This window comes from Panthera uncia, chromosome B1 (genome assembly GCF_023721935.1).
Source record: "Panthera uncia isolate 11264 chromosome B1, Puncia_PCG_1.0, whole genome shotgun sequence".
Classification (NCBI taxonomy): Eukaryota; Metazoa; Chordata; class Mammalia; order Carnivora; family Felidae; genus Panthera; species Panthera uncia.
The window spans coordinates 67,372,431-67,396,254 of record NC_064811.1 but is presented as its reverse complement, the minus strand read 5'-3'; the positions used below and the strand labels follow the sequence as shown (position 1 = coordinate 67,396,254).

Below are 23,824 nucleotides of genomic sequence, written 5' to 3'. Positions count from 1 at the left end.
TAACTCCCGCAATCTCATTAGATTAACACAACAGAAGTTCATTATTTTGCTTGTGCTACATGTCTAAGGCAGTTTGGTAAACTACATCCTAAGCAGTCATAGAGTGTCCCTGGATGAGAGTGGCTCCATCTTCTTGTGACATTGCCATCTCAACATGTGGCTTCCTGTATTTCTGAGGCAGAAAGCAAGAGAGCCAGACAGTCGTGCAGAGGACTTTTTCCTGTGCACATGTCAATTCTGCCACCAATTCACTGAAGTGAATCAGCTACAAGGCCCTACCTAACTGCAAAGGACCTGAGGAGGGTAGATTTCTGAGTACCCATAAAAGACTAATCATTCTACCATCTGTGTATGGTATGTTTCACCTAAACAATATTTCATAAGGAAAGCTCTCGTGTACTTATAGCTTTTTAAAAAATGTCCCCTATGGTACTCAGTTTTCCAAAATCTTCATTCTTTAACTCATTCTAGATATGGCAAATTCTTAACTACAATTAAAATTTTTGAATTTTTATATTAACTTTTTAACAATTTTAATGTTTATTTTTGAGAGAGAGTGAGCAGGAAGGGGTAGAGAGAGAGGGACATATAGGATTTGAAGTGGGCTCCTCACTGAGAGTGGAGGGCCCAATGCAGGGCTTGAACTCATGAACTGTGAGATCATGACCTAAGCCAAAGTCGGACACTCAACTGACTGAGCCACCCAGGTGTCCCTATATTAACTTTTTTTTATTAACTTGTTTTATTTTATTTTTTAATTTACATCCAAATTAGTTAGCATATAGTGCAACAATGATTTCAGGAGTAGATTCCTTAGGGCCCCTTACCCATTTAGCCCATCCCCCCTCCCACAACCCCTCCTGTAACCCTCAGTTTGTTTTCCATATTTATGAGTCTCTTCTGTTTTGTCCCTCTCCCTGTTTTTATATTGTTTCCCTTCCATTACATTCATCTGTTTTGTCTCTTAAAGTCCTCATATGAGTGAAGTCATATGATTTTTGTCTTTCTCTGACTAATTTCACTTAGCATAATACCCTCCAGTTCCATCCACGTAGTTGCAAATGGCAAGATTTCATTCTTTTTGATTGCCAAGTAATACTCCATTGTATATACCATACCACATCTTCTTTATTCATTCATCCATCAATGGGCGTTTGGGCTTTTCCAGACTTTGGCTATTGTTGATAGTGCTGCTATAAACATGGAGGTGCATGTGTCCCTTCGAAACAGCATACCTGTAACCCTTGGATAAATGCCTAGTAGTGCAATTGCTGGGTGGTAGGGTTGTTCTATTTTGAGTTTCGTGAGGAACCTCCATACTGTTTTCCAGAGTGGCTGCACCAGTTTGCATTCCCACCAGCAGTGCAAAAAAGCATCCTCACCAACATCTGTTGTTGCCTGAGTTGTTAATGTTAGCCATTCTCACAGGTGTAAAGTGGTATCTCATTATGGTTTTGATTTGTATTTCCCTGATGATGAGTGATGTTGAGCATTTTTTCATGTGTCTGTTGGCCATCTGGATGTCTTCTTTGGAGAAGTGTCTTTTCATGTCTTTGGCCTATTTCTTCACTGGGTTATTTGTTTTTTGGATGTTGAGTTTGATAAGTTCTTTATAGATTTTGGATACTAACCCTTTATCTGATATGTCATTTGCAAATATCTTCTCCCATTCTGTCAGTTGCCTTCTAGTTTTGCTGATTGTTTCCTTCACTGTGCAGAAGCTTTTTATTTTGATGAGGTCCCAATAGTTCATTTTTGATTTTGTTTCCCTTGCCTCTGGAGATGTGTTGAGTAAGAAGTTGCTGCAGCCAAGATCAAAGAGGTTTTTGCCCGCTTTCTCCTCGAGGATTTTGATGGCTTCCTGTCTTACATTTAAGTCTTTCATCCATTTTGAATTTATTTTTGTGTGTGGTGTAAGAAAGTGGTCCAGGTTCATTCTTCTGCATGTTGCTGTCCAGTTTTCCCAGAATCACTTGCTGAAGAGACTGTCTTTATTCCATTGGATATTCTTTCCTGCTGTGTCAATGGTTAGTTGGCCATACGTTTGTGGGTCCATTTCTGGGTTTTCTATTCTGTTCCATTGATTTGAGTGTCTGTTCTTGTGCCAGTACCACACTGTCTTGATGATTACAGCTTTGTAATATAGCTTGAAGTCCGGGATTGTGATGCCTCCTGCTTTGGTTTTCTTTTTCAAGATTGCTTTGGCTATTTGGGGTCTTTTCTGGTTCCATACAAGGTTTGGGATTGTTTGTTCTAGCTCTGTGAAGAATGCTGGTGTTATTTTGATAGGGATTGCATTGAATATGTAGATTGCTTTGTGTAGTATTGACATTTTAACAATATTTGTTCATCCTATCCAGGAGCATGGAATCTTTTTCCATTTTTTGCTGTCTTCTTCAATTTCTTTCATAAGCTTTCTATAGTTTTCAGTGTATAGATTTTTCACCTATTTGGTTAGATTTATTCCTGGGTATTTTATGGTTTTTGGTGCAACTGTAAATGGGATCGATTCCTTGATTTCTCTTTCTGTTGCTTCATTGTTGGTATATAGGAATGCAACCGATTTCTGTGCATTGATTTTATATCCTGCAACTTTGCTGAATTCATGAGTCAATTCCAGCAGTTTTTTGGTGGAATCTTTTGGGTTTTCCATATAGAGTATCATGTCATCTGCGGAGAGTGAAAATTTGACTTCCTCCCGGCCAATTTGGATGCCCCCTATATTAACTTTTAATTGAGATATTCATATATAATGAAATCATTCACACTAAGTCTATAGTTTAATGACTTTTGGTAATTACATATACCACCACCACAATCAAGGCACAGAATAGTTCCCTTACCTTTCGTGCTGCCCCTCTGCAGCCAGTCTGAACCCCAACTTCACCTCTAACCCCAGGTAACCATTAATCTCTTGTTAGTCAATGTAATTTGGAATTTTTTGAATTTATTTTGTAGAATTTGTTTTATTATCCAAAAGTGAAAATGAGAAGTCTTTTGTTACCTTTTGGAATTCAGACAGGCAGATGGATAAATATGCAATGCTACTTATTATTCAGTGTTTTCACCATATGATTCAATAGCAGTCCCTTGCAGCCAAATAATAAAAATGTACAGCCCAACACACTTTCAGAAGACAACATCCTTGGGACTTATTTGTTTACAATATGCCCATTGGCTTCCCCTATCACATGCTCTGTCATGGTGTTGAATAGAAGAGCTCCTTCCACTTTGTGTCTAAAATACTATCAAAATTGAGTTAAAAGGAATAAATAGGGGAGCTTAGGGGGAGATCCTCCAAATTTGCTCTGGGATGTATAGAAAAACTATTGTCTTCATTGATGACAGTAGTTAGGGATGGATCAACACATGTGACTCTGTGTGTCTGTATGTGTGCTTGTGTGTATGTGGGGGAGGGTCACTACAGGGAGCTACGACAAGGATTCATTGCACTGATAAAAATTCCCTTTCCTCCTCCCTCATCACAGAGCTGTGACAAGGGATCACAGTAAATCCAAGCTTGGGAAATGAGCTGTGTCAGCCCTCCAGTCAGCGGGCACTGCAACAGGAGGCTGTCAAAGCCCCCGAGACCAGGTAAGTTACCCATCCCTTTCAAACCCAATTGTAATTTGTTCTTCCCATATTGCAGCGAGAGGAAAAGTTGTCAGGAAGGGATTTGCCACAGGGCTTTGGGCATGCACAGTAGTGGTTGGTGGCTTTGTATTAGGGCACCGTAATGGCAGTCGACAGGGAAATTGCTGAACCAGCACAAGTGCAAAGGGCACAAGTAATATCATGCTACTGTATGCTTCCTTGAAAGAGAGAGAAGGCAGCTGTTTATGCTCCTGGAGAACCAAATAACTAGGGGCAGAGTGCAGATGGTGCTAGTACAGGAGCAAGGCGTGAGAAGCAAGTGTCTTCTGACTTCAAGTGAAGGTCATTGTGTGGAGATTTGCTAATACTCAAAGCACTGTCTCCCAGAAATTTTCATGGAAATCATACCTTTCTGTCAGCAGCACTGCCAGTGTCAACAACATCCCATCCTGATTAAAGCATTCATCTTTTCCTTTAATGGTTCAACAAATATTTTGTGAGTACCTGCTCTCTGCAAGGCAAAATATAGGGGTCAAGAGATGAGCGCCACATCCAATGGTTGTGTTTTGCCAGGCAGACCTATAATATTATAATAATATAAAATAATAATATGTAATATTATTTGCCTTCACCTTTCCTTTCCCTTTTCCTTCCCTTGCCTGCTGCAACATTATTCCATTTCCCTTTCTCCCATCTTTACCTTTCCTAAGAACCTTCACCATAGCTCCTACTCATGATGTGTTCTAGACCAGCACTGTCCAAAAGAACATCGGGCAAGGCTGGAAATGTTCTATTTCTGCGCTATCCAATAGACCAGTCATTACCCACATTTGACTACTGAGTAATACTGAAACACTGAATTTTTAATTTTATTTCATTTTAATTCCTTCAAATTTAAGTAGCCACAGGGGGCTAGTGGCTGCTGCACTGAACATTACTGTTCTGAACATTTTCTATTTCCCTGTCTTTGCCTGTGCCCCAACACTCACCTTGTCTATCTTTCTTCTAAGCAGCAATGAGTTAATATGTTAACTTGAAGCATTAAGGAGTATTTCAGTGAATACACAATACTCTCGGGTACGGGATTAGATGGCATCCCCTCCCCCCGACAAATTCATGCCTTTCCTAGAACCTCAGATTGTGATCTTATTTGGAAATAAGTTTATTGAAGATGTAATTAATTAAGATGAAGTTATACTGGAGTGCAGAGAGCCCTCAATCACATATGACTGGTGTCCTTAAAAGAAGAGGAGAAAACATATAAATAGACAAACAAACAAACAAACAAAAGAGAGAGAACACCATGTGATGACTGAGGCTAAGACTGGAGTGATGTATCTAGAAAGCAAGAAACACCAAGAATTGTGCGGCAACACCAGAAGCTAACAGAAAGCATGGAACATATTCTCCTCTAGAGTCTTCAGAAAGAGTATGGCCATGCTCACACCTTGATTTCAGACTTCTATTCTCTAGAGACAATGAATTGTTGTTGTTTTAGAACCCCTAATTTATGGTAATTTGTCACAGCCACCCCAGGAAACTAATCACTTAGGATGGCTCACTTGCCTTCAACCTTTTATCATTTTTTTTTTTTAATTTTTTTTAACGTTTATTTATTTTTGAGACAGAGAGAGACAGAGCATGAATGGGGGAGGGTCAGAGAGAGAGAGAGGGAGGCACAGAATCCGAAACAGGCTCCAGGCTCTGAGCAGTCAGCACAGAGCCCGACGCGGGGCTCGAACTCACAAACCGCGAGATCATGACCTGAGCCGAAGTCGGATGCTCAACCGACTGAGCCACCCAGGCGCCCCAACCTTTTATCATTTAATAAGGGCTTTATGGCCTTAAATTCACTAAAAAGTGAAATGGCAAAAGTGTAAGACTCATGGTAGAGTGACCAGCAGTCAGGATACTTAAGAAAATTGAAGGCCAGATGGTGCCTTGCTAAAATGAGAGCTTCCCATTTCTTCCCTTCTAGGTTTTCTTTCTAACCAGACTTTACCTCAGAAGTCTGTTTTGCATAGTGTAAGACTTCTTTTTGAATAAAACATGTGACTTAAGTCTTAGAAGGAAGCCTGGCTTCTGTCTGCAGCCCATTACTGAGCTAGGCCGTGATGATCACATTAAGAAAATAAAGCATCATTCATCCAGAGAAAGAACATGACAAGCAATGATGTATTATTCCTAAAATGTAACATTCCTGAAACATCTTTCCTAAAATCCATGGAAATACATACACACATATGTGTATGGATATTATCTGCAAGCACAAATGTGTGTATAAATGTGGGTATGTATGAGTATATACTATATGTGTGCATCATGGAAGTGAAATCTATTTTCCCTTAATGACTGAGTGTTCCTTTAGGGAAGCTGGAATCCCATAATGACTCCTCGAGGGTGAACAACAGACCTACCTCTCAAAGAAACAGCTTTTCATAAGTTAAGTATATATTGAAGTCAACTTTGAGGACACGATCAAGATGAACTAGAAATGACCCAACAGATAGTCAAAGGTCTGAAGACCCACATTTCTATACCCTACCTCTACCCCTGTTGAGGAGGCCAAAAATTTAGAGAAAACCCATATCCAGCATACCACAGTCTGCTCCTCTCCTACAGAGCCTTGGATTATTTCCATAAACATGTTTTGACCATAATATTCAATCAGATATGTCCATTTCATAGGTTTTCAACATTCAGGAAATACAGAATATTTTGCAGACAAGGTTTTTGTTGTTGTTTGTTTGTTTGTTTGTTTGTTTTTACCTCCGGGAGATCTCAGGAACTAGTGACCGGCTCTTTAGATTCACTTGAGTGAACATACCTGGTGAGGGAAACCAGAGATTTACCAGAACCCACATAAGTAGGTTGAGGAAGCCAGTAGAAACCTCTCTCTCAGGAGACCACACTTAGACTAAAGAAACAGCTACTTTTATTATACAGGTACACCTGGGAGAGGCAGTGAAGGAATGAAAACCTTTTCCTAAGGCAGGAAAGACCTTATTAGACCATAATTGATGGGCTCCAAGAAAGGTTGCAGAGAATGCCACTGCATCTCAGAGGGTTTCATGGCGTTCCCATAAATTTCACTGATGACATTGATCCCAGGCCTGGAGTGAACCTTTGTGGGAGCTGCGTTGTTAGGCTTCAGTGGATTCCTTCTCTTTTCCAGAACGCTATATATCAGCTATAAATTGTTATTGATAAATGTTGGGGCCCAATTCTAGTGTTCTCAGAGCTTGTACAGCCCGAAAACATCCCACATTGTGCTAAGGACTGAAAAAGAACAGATCATCTGACAGGTTTGTCCACATCTATTGGGAGCTTGACAAGGAGCAGGGTATTCAGTCTCCCAGGATAAAAGATCATCTATCCACATAGCTGATACACATTTGCCCCACACAGCGCTTCTATTTCAACCCTCTGATAACCATCAGCATGCTCTACAAGGGAGCTTGGGCTTTGTTACTTGCCTGTTTTTGGTGAGTTTCGAGCTTTGGGGGTTCAGTGCCCAGTCGTTCTGCTATTATCAGACTCCTATTGGGGATCTGCCACTGACCAGAAAAGAGATTTTCATGAGAACAATTGTACTGTAGACTGAGAAATACCTATAATTCTAGTTGGAGGTGCAGGGATGTGATGAAGAATTATATGAAGAAAGTGAATACAGGGTAGACAATCTTATTTCCTAGAAGGCCCTGATTTTTATTCAGAAGGCAATGTCTATCGATTCTGTATAAAGACAGGGCAACTTTTCCTTTATTGTGTGTGACTAAGATATATAAGGCTCTTTTCGTGCATGTTGCAACACTACGACTGCAAAGGAGAACCAATGCACTCCAAATAGATGGATCTCAGTGCCGTGCAGACGATGGTGAAGATGTGCACGGGGATGATGTGTTTATTTAGCAGGACCCTGGTCAACATTCTGCTTTAATAGCTTTTCTTTACTTACTGAGGCTTTGGCTGTGAATTAGGCATTTGGCCTCTGAAGTCCTATTTTCCAACAAATATACCTTTCTCTCTCCAATCCACATGAGGGGGCACATTTTTAAGTCAGTAAATTTAAAAATTCCCCATTTTCATTACTTGGATTTATTTAACTTATCACTCTTCCCTAAAACCTTTTAACTTCTGCCATCGAAAATCTAAATCACAGATTTGAAAATACTGGGACCATGTTGTAGATACAACTGAGCTATTTTAGAACTTAAAATGGGGTAAGGCGCACAACCATGATATTACAATGTATATTAAAGTGTATTTTGTGTTTTAAAATCTTTTTATCGGAGAGAATCATACACATGGTAATATAGATAACAACAGAAGGAATTTAGAATTTCCTGCTTGGAAAACACTAGTAATCATTATTTTGCTCCTTAAAATATGTGAATGTTTTGATTTTGGAATTTGACTTCCAGAATGTTTTAATATATCATATAATGCTCTACCACTCTTAGCTTGGCATTTCAAAAAGTAATAGGGTATCTAAGATTGCTTAATAAGCATCTCAATTATTTATTAAGATTAATGGAGATGTATGCACAGTTTAAGAACAAATTGAAATTACTTATTATACTTGAATTTATGATTGCACAGCTCTGAAGGCAGAATAATCACAAGTCAAGCACCACAACTTAAAAGTGTAGGGAATAATATATTATTAACAGCTGATCCTACAAATAACTAAGGAGTAGTATAAACAGTGGTTAAGAGCAAGAATCAGGACACCAGAGACATCCAGATTTGAACCCTTGTTCTGCCACCTAGTGGCTGTGTGAGGTAGAGCCTCAGTTTTCTAATGCATAAAATGGGGATAATAACACCTCCCAGAGGTGGTTGCTTTTGTGTGAGAGTCAAATAAAATAAGCTATGTAATGTACTTATCATGGTGTATAACACATAGCAAATACTTAGTATTTTGTAGCTAGCCCTTTTCCAATATTCATGATAAAAATATAACATTTAAGAGTATCTCTAGGTATACAAACTAAACTTCAGGGATTAATGGATGATGAAACAAACAGCTTAGCCAGAATCCGTGGAAGCTACGGAAGTGAGGAATGACCAACTACAGAGGAGTGCATAGCAACAGGACCAGTTGGACGGTGGGGGCTAAAATGACACACCATCCATGGAATGCCACACACATATTGCAAACTTTTGCTCCTCAAACCACTTTGATTTTAGCAGGCAAGATTTTCAAAATTCAGTGAAGGTTTTTGTTACAATTGCCAAAATAAAGCGGATCAATCTTTCTTACCAAATTCTTTCCTTCACTCTTAATATAGGGAACATGACTTCACCATCCCTCCCCAAAAGTGCACTAACTTTGGAGGAATGTTGAAAAAGGTGGATGAGAAATATCTTAGCTGAAAATGTGGGTTCACTTTGGTAAAGAAAGTTATGAGTGCAAACAGCTGCCATTTTTTTTAAGAATACCCAAGCAACCTTATAATGACCTAGACTTGGAAACTGTTTCCTACAAGGATAACAAATTACCTCCTGAGGTCAACCCAGTTTTTTAATTCTAACCCTGCCTGACTCAACGTGGCATTTAGTGCATGCAATTTCCATAACACTGCCACTCGCACCAATACGGCTTTCTCGATCTTCTTTAAATCCCCTTATCCTTACTGTGGCTGTTATTTCTCAAGATTTTGTCCTTGGTCTCAACTGTATTACTAATAACCTCCCAGGGAAATCTTAACCATGCCAGTCACTTCAACTTGTATCTCTATGTTGACAAGCCCCAAATATGTAGTTCCTTTTCCTCAACTCCAAATACATATTCTTAATTTTCTTTTGACCTCTGTATCTAGAATACTGGCACTGTGTGGGAAAAAAAATAGTCTCTTGTTATTGTTGATGTTAACTTTATTGTCTAGTGTATTGTTATGGAATTATCATACTTTGAAGAAAGATGGTCAATAACCATAGTCCTAACAACCAGCCATGACTGAGGAGAATCTCCCAGACAGGAAACCAGAACTCCAGGGAGAAGAATTTTTTTCTGGTCTTTGAACCAGGAAAAAAAAAAGTGTTACCAAGAAGCAGTTCTTGGGTGGTGGAAATTACAATGGCGTCCACCAGGTAAATATAAGTTAGCAGCTAGAAAAACAAGAGTCAGAAAAATTTTAACTGAAGGTCCACCTGCCCTCTATGACTAGAGGTAGGTATCTTAGAAGACAAAGTATATATTGAAGCAAAATCTACAACTAGGGAACAAGTTAGCAGTGATGGGATGAAAATTCCTTCTTTTTAACTCAACTTTCTAAGTTCTCTTTATTTCCTTTTGTCTTTAGTATTTAGTAACCCTGATTTTTAAAACCAAGAGTTTCTCATCTTGATTAGAGGCAACCAAGAATAAGAGTTTGTTCATGCTTGGGTGGCAGATTTTACAGGCGTTCTTGGCCTATAAAGTGGCAGAGAAGTTCAGCATGATAAGGTCAAGTCAACTCTATGAGTCAGGTCAACTCCATGAGAAGGTAAAACTCAAGGTGAAGTCTGTGCCCCAAATTCTTCTTTCAGTTCTCATAGCTGCTAAAGACCTGGGAGGTTCTGGATTAAAGTTACATTAAAGAGCTTTTTCTTTTACATCGAACATTCAAAACATCCAAAAGAGAACCTATTTGCTGCTGCTGGTTACCAGTTCCCCCAAATCTGTATTTCATGTCTCTGTTAATACTGTTACATGGCTTCTGTGAATTTGATTTCTCATTTGTAAAATTTCAGTGTCAGTACTTGACCTAACTACTTCTCAGGATTTACCCTGTGTAGGTCAGGACTTAATCTGTGCTCTTTCAACCATGTCACTCCAGTATTTTCAAAAGCAACAATCCGGTTCAAATATATTTTTTCATTGGGTTCTTCAAGGGTCTCTAAAAGTATTCCAGCTCTACATCTCCACTCTCTTTTACCATTATATAACAATGAACAGCTTGTTTTTATTCTCATTATATGTATTCCATCCTTCTAAATTTCGAGTCAGCTGTCATAAATTCATGGAGCATAAAACATATGCCTTCCTTTAAACATAGTTTCTTGTTTACATGGTCTTGATAAATTAGTGTTGATTGACCCTCTACATGCCTTTTTCAAGTCCAAATGCTTAATTTTAAAGTATTTAAAGACAGGGTCCATATTACCTTATTTGTATTACCAGCCAACTCTTACTCAAAATAAACTTAAAATTTCCTAACATTTCTGTATTTGTGCCTTCATAGACCTAAGATATGTATTCTAATTCTCTAATAAATTGCTAAGAGTTAGCTAGGATAAATGAGAGTCACTTCCTGGGCTCTAGAGAAGGAGGAGATAGTCTATAAATGTAAATACTACAAAAAATTTTCTTGTTGCAATTATGGCTAAGTTAGCCTTTGTATCTGTGCTCCTAATGTCATGTAAAGCATACAAAGAAATAAAAGTAGCTCCTTTATGTGAGTTCATAATATAATTTGCTTATTAAAAGAGAACTCAGCAAGTAGAGGAAGTTTTCTTATCCCTCCAGAACGTTTAAACCTACACTATGCCCAGAATACCCAGACACTCACACACACACACAGACACACACACACACACACGCACAGTATTGATTTCCAGAATTTCTCCATGGATGCCAAAAATAATAAACAAAAAATAAATCAAAAGCAACAGCCTCCTTCCATTATGTATTAAATATCTTCCCCGTGAAGTTAGGACAAATAGAGATGTATATAGAGAGCAATGGAAACATAAATCTAGTGTCGTAGTAATCGATTTCTGCCTTGTTCCTTTATTTCTAGTAAATAATGATCTTCAGATCTTTCGTGGTGGCACTATAGTAAAAGTCAGCCCCAAGATCTCTGGAAGTGTTTCATCTTTGATAGAGCCAATGATGCTGCTTCCTCTCCAAAATCATTACACTCACTCATTTTTTGTTGTAGAGTAGAAACAATATTTAGTAGAATCAGAAGAAATTGACAAAGGATATTCACTTTAAAAGATCTCTGCCCAGTTATGTATATGATTAATAGAACACTTTATGTGGTTCTTTCTATGTTGAACCAAAAAGATTTCTCTAGAAAATGTGGTCCCTGCATATTACCATTTAGTTATTAAAATGAAAATAAAACATTGAAATCACCAGAAAAAAAAAGAAAAGTCTTAAATATTAAGTAGACCTGTCTAGAGCTGAAATTCGGTGCAAGCTGAAAGTCTCATCAAACAAGATAAAAAGGGAAATAATTTAATCTGCTTAGATATGTGAATTCACTAAGCAAAGACTACTACTGCAATCTTATACAGACCTCCACGTTCCTTCCCATTGCTCATTTCTCAGTAAAATTCATAGGATGATGCATGATCAAGCCAGATCATTAGATTTTAGAGCACAGAGGAAGATGTCGATTTATTTACAAGATAAACAATTGAGGTTGAATTCTGAGTCTGACACTTAATTATCTATATGCTTTGAAAAAAAATCATGTAACCTTTCTATATAATTAGGTAGCACAAAGATAATAGATGAGAAGTAATAGATAACTGTCAAGCACCTATTTAAAACATGCATTTTGTACATGTTGGTTTGCAACCAAGACACTTTCTGGGATCTAGCAGAAGAGATTCCAAGAGGGAAGGCTAGAAAGCAACATGATCCAGAGGTTAAGAGTTTGACAGTGCAAAGCAAGTCCTGTAACTTGAGCCTTTCCTATTATTATCATTATCATTATCATTATTCTCATTTATTTGCTGCTGTTGTTGCTGTTATTTCCAAAGGCAAAAATCTCGCGAAGTTGGCACCATGTCCTCAATGGCCCAGTCTCCAAAACTCATACGTATTTTAATAAATCCAATTATTTCAGTGAATCACTCTAAGTCACACTCATGCTTTGTTCCAGCCCCTCAGCTGAGGATACACACCTTGTATAAAGGACTATATTTCTCTGACCCAGAGCTGCAGGAGCTGAGTTTTTGCAGGACCTTGTAGGTGGATGTCAAAAATAAAATAGATGCTGAATGAATCTTATAGAGAAATCAATTGTGTCAACCACAGATTTTCTGGGTCAGCAGGTTGGATATAATAGAAGTAGTGACAGATGCCTGTGATGATGACTCTTGTAGTCACCAATCAAGCCAGTTACAAATAGTGTTTAAAAGAAGCTGATACCCTACAACCAAAAAATTTAGAAGAAACTATGTATTTCATGCAAACAATTAAATCTGTGATGTCATTAATGAAGAGCCCTCACATTCCTCCAACATTCTTCTCCTGTAAAATGACACCCCTCACCTTTGGGTAATTGTACCATAGAGTCTACTGAAGCCCGCGGACCCAAAGATACATTAATACCAGTTTGAAGAGTTTTTTTTTTCTTTTAATGAAATCTTGATATCAGTGCCTCACATTCCCACTTAACCTGATGGTCATTGTGTGAAAGAGATGCTGCCAGTGACAATTCAATTTGCTTTTTCAAGAATTTGCAAATGTAGGCAAAGTCAACTGGGAATGATGCATCCTTTACGCAACTTTTACATTAAGAAGTGAGCTCTACTGGATTACCATCATAGAGACAAGAACAGTAAAAACTAAAAATGACATGTTACCTAATCATTACTTTGACAATAATTGTCACGAACAGAGTTTCTTTATAGATTTTGGATGTAGCCTTTGAAACAAAAAAGACTGTGTCGGCCTGAGCTAAAAGGATTTTTAAAAATTTAATCTTTAAGAGAAGCTCCTGAGATACAGGCTAAAAGAGTTTATAAAGGTCATAAAAAAATTAACTTATCTTGCTGACTGAAGCTTTTTTAATGCACTCTAAGTTACAAAGGAATCGCATCTGGAGCCTTTAGGCCAATGGTCTACTATATTTTTCTCTCATTAGTAAGGACAGCAAAAATCTGCATTTGGATTTTTACCACCGCAATCATCTCTGATTCATTAGTCTTCGTGATTGAATATGAGGAGAGCATGGAGCCAGTGGCGTAGGAATATTTCGTACTTATCTCATTTGCTCACACAGCAGTTCAGGAGGCAGCCAGAATCGTGAGTGGAAATGGGCCTGCTAGTGGGGCTAAACACGGTTCAGAGACAGACTGACGGACTTCTATCAGGTCTGTCTGGAAGAAGTAAATATAATAAAAGGTCTTTAAGGCAAAGACTATTACTTATGTAAAGTGAAATTCATACCTCTCTTCACATGCGGCATCAAAAACAAAACGGGAGAGGCCTCTGCAGATGTCTTGGTCACGGGGTGGAGCTCCTTAAGGAGAGCTGGATCCAGGATACCCGAGCGAGGGGGATTCCACCTTGTGAATATCAGCTCCCTCAACCACAACGGAGGGGTGAAAAATTGACCCTGTCCACCTCATAGGGGATTGTAAAACACAGATGAAATAACGTTTTCAAGACATTGTATTGTGACCAAACTCCATAAAAACGTTGGGCATTGTCATTATGTTGACCGTGAAGACCATGATTATACCCAAAAGACAGATATATGAATATAGTTGTATCTTAGTTCAAGTTAACCCAGTAGACGGAGGATTTTCTAAAGTCAGTGTCCATATCTTATCCTTTATCTGCTTAACATCAACCGTGCCAGGCACACAGCAGATGCTTAAATAAATACTTTTTAAATGAATAGGTAATAATCATTTTATAAACAGATTAGCTTTAGGAATCTCTTAAGTAAAGCAAACAAAAACCAGTATCTCCCGTGATTAAAAGACAAGCTTCAATTTTTTTAAATCTCTCTACATGATTTGTATTTAAGGAGGGGTTAAAGCATTAACAGTTGGGAAAACAAGAATGAAAGACTGCTGGAGTTTGGTGGCCAAATCCACCACATATCAGCCAATGCATATTACTCAACCGTTTTCCTCTTTCGTAATACAGAGGTAGTAATAACATCGACCTCAGTTGTTGACGTCAGCAGTAAAAGAGATCATTCATGCAAAGGGTCTAACATAGAGCCTGGGACATGGTAGATCCTTAATAAAAGCTGCAATTGATCTTTTAACTTCAGTTGTCCTTCTTGTTGCTCATTCGACTCATCACTGTTAAAACATGGGCTTCAGCAAAGGGAGTTTCTCAGACAATTCTGTGAATAAGTGGGCTAGATGGGATGTCTGACGTCACAGTGACACTCTCTCCTGAGAACCCGGCTTTATTATTTTTTTAAGCTTTTTTTTAAAATGTGAAATTTATTGTCAAATTGGTTTCCATACAACACCCAGTACTGATCCCAACAGGTGCCCTCCTCAGTGCCCATCACCCACCCTTCTCTCCCTCCCACCCCCCATCAACCCTCAGTTTATTCTCAGTTTTTAAGAGTCTCTTATGGTTTGCCTCCCTCCCTCTCTTTTTTTTCCCCTTCCCCTCCCCCATAGTCTTCTGTTAAGTTTCTCAGGATCCACATAAGAGTGGCTTTAATTGCTATCTTTTGGCTCCTTCTTAGGACTGACCCAATGAACACTTGTCAGGCCTGTTCAAAAAAAAAGAGAGAGAGAGAGAGAGATCCTTTAACCCACTGGCACTACAGTTTAGGCATTTCATCTCATGCTAAAATCTTCTCTTTGCTGGGATTTTGACTGCACTGCCTCCCTCAACTTAAATTATTTTTCAAATTAAAAAACCTCCAATAAGCCAACCTTGAACAAGGAGGTCATGTGGGGTGCTTCTCTGAAGTAAATTGCATTCTTGTCATTTGTATTCATAACAACATCCCCTAACAACTGAAAATATGGTGTGGCTGAACCACAGAAAGTACTTTTTGTCAACAAGAAAATCTAGCATCATTTGCTTAGCAACTTTTTTGTTTGGAGATCTTGCTAGGGCTTTTATTCACTTTGGCTAAACTCTGATTGGATTAGAGGTTCATGGCATCCTTATTATTTAATACAACTCATCTCACATAGAGGTCACTCTCTTCTACCCTTTTTAATCATGATGATGACAACTGAGAATTGACATCGTGCACTATTGTGTACTGTCAAATGCATAACAAATACCTTAATCAGGCTTAAATAGCTTGAGAACCACAACTATTTATTGCGGGTCAGAGGCAAATTTCTGGAGCTGGCAAGTGAAGATGTGAGGACACTGATTTGAAAATGCCCTGCCCCAAATGATATCACCCAATTTGATCAAACAGTTGCTGCTTCCTTTTATATGAAACCGTGTCTCTTTTACAGTAGCAATAACCTGGATCAAATACTCCAGGCAGAGGCATTAACTAGAATTAACCACCAGATTATACTAGCTATTTTATTGGTTTCATAAATTTACCAAATCAGAAACTTGGCAGACAAATTAAAATAGGCCAGTTCCTCAATAGGTTGAGGAAACTTAAGAGAGAACAAGGGCCTCTGTTGCACCTGTTTAGCAATGAGCAGACTACCAACTGCACCAGACTTCTAAGAGCAGAGAAGAAATGTTCAAAATGGAGTCCTCTTTCCTTCCACAGCCACTGTTTCCAGTTCCCATGCTTCTCCCAGACGAGAAGTAACACTCTTTAAGGCTGGTCTGAGTCAAATGTTAGAAAACGACATCCTAATGACACTAAAGTTTCACTTTGTGTTTCCCATTAAAACAGACTTATTTCAAATTCAGAAGGCAGCGATCATAAGCAGCACATTCCACGTTGGCTGACAGGTAGGATTCACTACATAAGACTTTCTAAACTGAAAGGGAGCTTGTTGCTCCTTAACACTTTCAAAGCAAATTCTTTGTGTCTGCTCTAAGCACGCCAAGGTGGGAGGGCATTTATTTCCGCAGCAGGAGTCCTGTGGCAACACTCAATCTCTCCGACTTCACATTTATTACGCTAAATGACCGATGCACAGTTAATCACTTGGCCTGAGAGTTGGTGTGGGGGGTGGGGGAGAAGCACAGGTTTTCTCTGTATGAGTATTGACAGGCTGGCTTAGAGATCAGCCTGCTTGGTGTTTCAGTCAATTAGAAAACACCTTATCCATGAAGTGGACTGACTGTACTTTCAAAATAAACTTGGATTGGACTAGATGCTGCTCTTTTCCAATAATCCTTAAATCATGATCAACGAGGTCAATGTACCTGAAATTATCCATTTTCTCTATTTGGGACATGCTAAACTCTGACTCTCTGTGATGATTTCTAAAAATATTAGTGGACTAATCAGAATGAGAAATGCCAAAAACTTTTATGCTGATTTTATAACCACAGCAACCATTTAGAAACATTTTATTTCTCTTCTTTCCCTCAATTCAGAAGAAGCCACTCAACTTTACCCAAATTACTCTGTGGAATGGGTAGCCTACAATGGCAGGTGATTTCAAATTACATTCTGAGCTCAGGTAAAAGATATGAAGCAACTATATTACATTCTGTTTTACAAAAGCATCGATATTTTTAAGATAAAAATAATGTCAAGTTTTTGAGTTTTTATTGTGAATACCTATGATTTTTCTGTTCAAAACCTCAGCAAGTTTCCCTCGACCCTTGTCGGGTCCCTGGATGGGTGTAAAAAGTGCACTTGACAAAGACAGATTAACAGGAGAAAAGCATATCAATGAATTTAACATAAATTTTATATGGCATGGGAGCTTTCACAAAATAATAATAATAATAGTAATAATAATAACCCCAAAAGACAAACCTGAGTATTCTATGCTGAGTTTGATAAAAAGTGGAAGAATAAATATGATACGTTAAGAAGTATGAGGTAATGGTAGTAATAGGGGAAATTTAGCAAGGCCTGTTTGTTCTTCTTGGCGGTCCTATGTCTTCAGAAATAAGGGTTCAGGTATAGGAAGGGCACCTCTCACATTGGTCTGTTTCATTGGAAAGGTGAAGAAGGGAGAGGTCACAGTTACCTTCCTGCTTCTGCATTTTGTCAAACTCTCTCAGCTTAAATACTCAGTATGGTAAAGTGTCATGTTCTGGGGTACCCTGTACTGAACGCTATCAACCTTCGCTTCTTGCTCACCAATCTGCCAAGTCTTGTGGATTCTACTTGTATAATACCCTGTCCTTTCTAGTCTATTCCCACTGCTACTGTCCTGGTTTAGGTCTTCATTACTTCTCTCCAGGGCCAACTGGTTTCCTTAATACCAGTCTCTCTGCTCTTTAATCGACTTTACATGCTATGATCACATTAATCTTCCTAAAGCATAGATTAGATCATGTCATTTCCTTGCTCAAAAATCTTTAATGGCTCTATATTGCTTAATTTTAAAAGTCTAAACTGCTTAGTCCAGGGTTCAGTGACCATCCCCCAGCCCATCTACCTTTCCAGTCTTATATGCCTCTACTTGTCTTCATTCATTCACTTGTTCAGTAACATGGAATCAGTCACTATTCATTACTCATGGTCTCTTGGTGGAATTTCCCCTTTCCAAGTGTTTGACCGTGCCCACCCCACCACCCCCCACATGGGATTTCCCTTTCCTGCCCCTATTTATTTTGCATGGCCAAGTTCTGCTCAGCTTTCCCTAATTTCCTCCAGTTAAAAATAATGTATCCTTCTCATGCCACGTAGAACTGTATCTATATATCTTATGACACTTTTACCTTGTACAATAGTTCTGTATATCTCATATGCCTTTTTTAACATTTACATAAATTCCTTGAAAGTAGAATCTAATTCATGTTTACTTCCCCTCATAGTACCTATCACAGAGACTGGCATATTGTATCCATTTAATAAATATTTATTGATGTATTCCATTCACAAATAAGTGGATGAATCCTAATTTACTATCCTTAAACAATCATAAATTTATTTTTTCAGACACCTGCTTTCACCTATTCAGATCTTGAAGCATTCCAAATTCTAACAGATGTTTGTGGACAGCTGGGAGAAATTACACTGCAGACACCAAATCATCAGTTTAGCCCTCAGGCTCACATCTTCACCTGGTTATGTGTTCCAGACAGCTGTGCCTTCTTGGAAATGCACTTGGCTTTAGGAGCAAGCTCTGTTTGTAATACCTCTATAGCATTCCAGAATAAACATGACAGGCCTTGATGTAGAGTAGAATAAGTGTGAGTCTGTGATCTATTTATGTTCTTTGGGGACTTACAGTGGACTCATTTTGCATTTGTAAAAATGCTTCTAATCTTAGGGCCTCCCTCAATTTCAGATCACAGTAATTTTACTTTTAGTAAAGATAGTTCAGGTACCCTGTGATGAGGAAAATACAAGTAAGGAAAATGTACAACTCAGCATATGCTGGAGGCCAGAAACGAGACCAAATGATGCATATTTAGGCTCACTCTTCCTGAATTGGATGCATGTTCTGCTTCTGAATGTGTATTAACTTTGGCTATTCCATCACTTTTAAGACTTATCTGCTCGGAAACTGTTCTTAGCATCCTTTTGGGACTATGGCCAGAGGTAGAACATTAGTGAATATCCATGTAACCTAATCTCCCATGGTGTATTTTATTCCATGCCCTTTGTTTTGTTTCTTTCCACCTGATTACTCACATGTAACCCTTGCTGTACTCTATGCTGGGTCGGTGTAGATGGAGGAAAAAAAAAAAAAGAAACATGCCCATGATTGTCACGAGTAGACACCAGTTTATAAATAGTACTGGTTTGACTGTGCACTGGTTTTCTGAATACAGGAAGGTCAAGAAAAACATTTTCCTTTGAAATGAAAAAAGGAGGTTAAAACAAGAGTTTTAATAACAGGCTTGACACAGAGCAGTGTAATACCAGCATGAATTACACTTGGTACCAGACTTTTATTGGAAGTCCTAGATTGCTTTGTTCCTGTCCCTGACATAATATTCAGAGTTGGGTTTATATTTATCCAGAAGAGAGCTGCTTGCTATAGTCCATGCAAATCAAATGCTTGATTTATGCCCCATTCTACTGGAGGGTGTAACATTAAATTTAATTTTGTGAGGAAAGCCTGAGGTGTTTCAATGCCTGGGCTTGACATTGTGAACTAGGCAGAGAGGTGCACAAGAATTCATTATGGTTTCCAATATGCGAAATGCAGCATTTGAATGAAACATTTGTCTCTTGTCAAAAAGGCGTAATGTCTCTTCTTGGTAAAATATTTCCACCCCCACCCCTCAGGACACACCAGCACATTTTTGGCCTTCATCATAGATCTTGATGAACGATGAGTGACTACGGCATTTGAGGGACTGTGGAGACATCAAACAACATGTGTCTGTGAAATGATCAGTTATCAATAATATCAACCCAACTGACTTCACCTTGACTGTTGAATGTTGCCGCTGTTTGTATAACCGTGTTAATTAGCTATATGACAACTTTGTGATTTTTTGTATTTAGCTGAATGTTACTTGCCAATCCTCTTGCTCATGACTGGTTGGCTTCCTTTCCCATCCCCTACAGCAAATATTCAACATTTAACTACACTGTCCACAGTATCCCAGCCTCAATGCCAAGTGCTCAGGCTCAGCAGAAATCCTACCATTTGCTTCCTCAGGAGACTCAGGGCTGTCAGGCATCCATACCTTCTCTGTACTCAACACTCTTCTGTTATTATCATCATCATTGTGGCTCCTCCATTGCTCATGGAGAAGAGTCTACACCCTCTGACATGCAGATAAGGCCTTTAGTAACCTGCCCTGCCCTTACCTTCCATCTTCTTCTCTTTCCCATCCACACACTCTAAGCTGCCCAAGGTGTACTTTGGCTCACTCTGCTCCCTCTGCCTAGAATGACCTTCCCTGTTTTACCACCAGCAAAATCCACTTCTCTGTGAAGCTTTTCTCCGTCAAGAGAGACTTTCTTACTCCATTCATAGCACTACATTTAGTTGTACTACATTTAGGTTCAGTTGTATTGGGCCTATCTTGCTACCAATTTTAAATGCATCCTATTTGATTTTGAATCATCCAGAGCACATGGCACAGAATATGGTACCTAGTAGGTACTCTAAATGTGTCTAGAATTAAACTGAATCCAGTGATCACTATGATGGCTGGAGGAAAATAAATGTGTGGGAGGCAAAGACAATATATATCCATATCATCTCAATTTTTTCTACATTTTGCCAAATTCATACGAGTCAAATCATTGACCAAACTTTTATCTTTAAAAATTCTAGGCTTGGAGCCCAGCAGTGACATAAACCAGCTATACTTTGAACTTTTTCTTCAATTATTATTTATGCATTTGTCTAATCTATGAAGTAAATATAGATGCACAAAGTCTTAAGCATATTTTAATTCCCCAGTTTCTTCACAGTTTTCATAAAAATAGGATTTATTTTATGCAAGTTTCCTGAAGAATCTCTCCTTATATGTATGCGTCTTAAAATATTCTCATTGTCTAAATAGTCGTAAACACTAATATTCATTTTTAATATTAAAAATTAAATTATGAAATTAGGTGATATTGAATTACAAAATTAAACAATATTAAGTATTCAAATAAGTCCATTAGACTCAATTATGTCAGTTGATAGGAGTTAGTTAAAAATAACTACATCCTTATATGCACTATACCTAAATACTATGCCTGGCAAAATTCCACTGAAGTATGTTTATTTACATTTTATTGCCTATTACTGTGAAATGAGGGAAGCATACTTTTTTTTTTTGTTAGGACTTTTTACTTTATTTTTTTTTTCAATATATGAAATTTATTGGCAAATTGGTTTCCATACAACACCCAGTGCTCATCCCAAAAGGTGCCCTCCTCAATACCCATCACCCACCCTCCCCTCCCTCCCACCCCCCATCAACCCTCAGTTTGTTCTCAGTTTTTAACAGTCTCTTATGCTTAGGCTCTCTCCCACTCTAACCTCTTTTTTTTTTTTTTCCTTCCCCTCCCCCATGGGTTTCTGTTAAGTTTCTCAGGATCCACATAAGAGTGAAAACATATGGTGTCTGTCTTTCTCTGTATGGCTTATTTCACTTAGCATCACACTCTCCAGTTCCATCCACGTTGCTACAAAAGGCCATATTTCATTCTTTCTCATTGCCATGTAGTATTCCATTGTGTATATAAACCACAATTTCTTTATCCATTCATCAGTTGATGGACATTTAGGCTCTTTCCATAATTTGGCTATTGTTGAGAGTGCTGCTATAAACATTGGGGTACAAGTGCCCCTATGCATCAGTACTCCTGTATCCCTTGGGTAAATTCCTAGCAGTGCTATGGCTGGGTCATAGGGTAGGTCTATTTTTAATTTTCTGAGGAACCTCCACACTGTTTTCCAGAGAGGCTGCATCAATTTGCATTCCCACCAACAGTGCAAGAGGGTTCCCATTTCTCCACATCCTCTCCAGCATCTATAGTCTCCTGATTTGTTCATTTTGGCCACTCTGACTGGCGTGAGGTGATATCTGAGTGTGGAAGGGAAGCATACTTTTAATAGAAGTGAGAACACATCGGCTTCCAATCCTTGCCTCTATTCAGTGAAAACAGGTAAGAGAGACGACAAAGCCCTGTCCCTTCAAAATGGCAGTCAGCAGTGATAAAATGACCATTCCAAACCATGGGGCCACTGGCCAAAAGTGACAAAAGGGATATTGATGTGGTATGCAAGTCTGCGGACTGAAGAACCCAGGTTAAAAGGGAACGACTTACTGAAATGCTATATTCTCAAATACTCATTCAAAACAAAATTACCTCTGTCAATTAAATATTTCTCTTGGCTTTATTCTCCACCCTGACTTCCCAAGAAGACACGTTCGCGCATACGCGCGCACGCGCACAGACACACACACACACACACACACACACACACTTGACTCTCATTGAAACTTACTTCCAAGAGTTTTTAAGGCTCTTGTCTATTGGGAGGTAAGTACAAAGCAGGTCTCAGGTATAGAAAAACCTGTGAAGGAAGGAAAATTAGCTACATCTGCATTCTGAAACTTAATTGCAACAGTTCCTCAGAATAAAAGCCCTAGATTAGAAATCGGAATTCTGCGATCAGCTCTGCCATGGAGCAAGCTAAACATGACAACCTAAGCAAGTGATTCCACTTTCTGAGTCTCAGTTTTCTTCATCTTAGGCTGAGAGACTTAGAGAAATATTCCCCTGTACTAAGGAAAAAAGGTACTAGAGGTAAAGAAAAGGAAAGGCTTTGGAGAAAGAATGAGCAGGTACAGTAAGGGTACTGTCTTAATGGGTAAGTAAAGAGAAGTACGGTACAGTGGTAGTGAAGCTAGATTCTGGAAGCTGTTAAAAGCTGAGCTAGAATTAAGAAACTAAAGCCCAGGGAACCCCTTTGAAACAAAGTTTCAATCTGTTGACCCTACTGGTTAACTTCATTGTGAGAGGTTCTTGAACAGAAGTATGAGAGGATGAAAATAATTGGAATACTAGTCATCAGGATGAATTGTGAGGCAGCAAGTTCAGGGAAATCAAATATTTTTCATCGTGCAAATCTGATAAGGGCCTCCACTTGGGTGGTGGCAAAGGGTAATTTGAGCCCTTACAGAGGTCCGGCTTCCCTCAGACTCAAGTCATTCCTTATAATTGAGTTGCTTCCATGGATCTTCTTGGGAATTTGAGCTACTATGCAATTGAAGGTACCTGTCATATGAATTCAGACCTAATCCAGTCTCCTGTGTGTGTAAATTTAGAATGATGTATAGATGGCATAGCACTTTTTAAAAATACCACAAATGGGATAAATCCAGCTTTTACTTAAACTAGATTTAGATCGGTCTAAGAAATAAGTTTTTTATGGCATTTGCTGAAACCCATGAAAGAATTGCCTTTATTGATTTGCACATTTCTATCATGCCCTTAATGACCATTATACAAAAGAGTGTGTTCCATGCACCACGTACTGTTTAAGGCACTTTGCATGCACCATCTCATTTAATCATCACAAAATCTCTGAGGCAGGTACTGTTATTACTCCTACTTTACAGATGAGAATACACTGCAGAGAGAGACTCAGTAACTTGCCCACATTTGTAGCACAAACCAGAGACAGACCTGGGAATCCGAGGCTGGGATGCAGTCCTTTCTTTTTGCTTCTAAACACACTGCCTCTGATCCAAAAGGATTGGTCTGTAGGGGCAGCACAAGTTTGCCCTCCACACCCATCCCACCTCAAAGAAAACAAGTGTTAATGATGGGTCACTTTAGGACCAAGAATGTTATCGAGGACAGAGTGTTCAGATTTTTGTTACCCTTGTAGCAGAATGCCCTTGGGAGATGAAATTTATCATAGCACAGCTCAGATCAGTCAGTGCTTCAACTATCGACATGCTCCCAGTGGTGTATCAGGGGTGGGAGGTGCCAGTGGTCCA

The 23,824-nt window shown here is 38.8% G+C and overlaps 1 long non-coding RNA gene across 2 annotated transcripts in view; it reads right to left on the bottom strand.

The window, feature by feature from the left end:
- Positions 1–13,862, bottom strand: part of LOC125922893 (uncharacterized) — a 59,536-nt gene extending 45,674 nt beyond the window's left edge. For both annotated transcript variants that reach the window (XR_007457821.1, XR_007457820.1), the window contains exons 1-3: positions 13,769–13,862; positions 7,067–7,151; positions 4,003–4,101 (exon numbers count right to left, since the gene is read on the bottom strand). This is a non-coding gene — a long non-coding RNA (uncharacterized LOC125922893). The remainder of the gene's footprint in view (positions 1–4,002; positions 4,102–7,066; positions 7,152–13,768) is intronic.
- Positions 13,863–23,824: the final 9,962 nt, after the last annotated feature.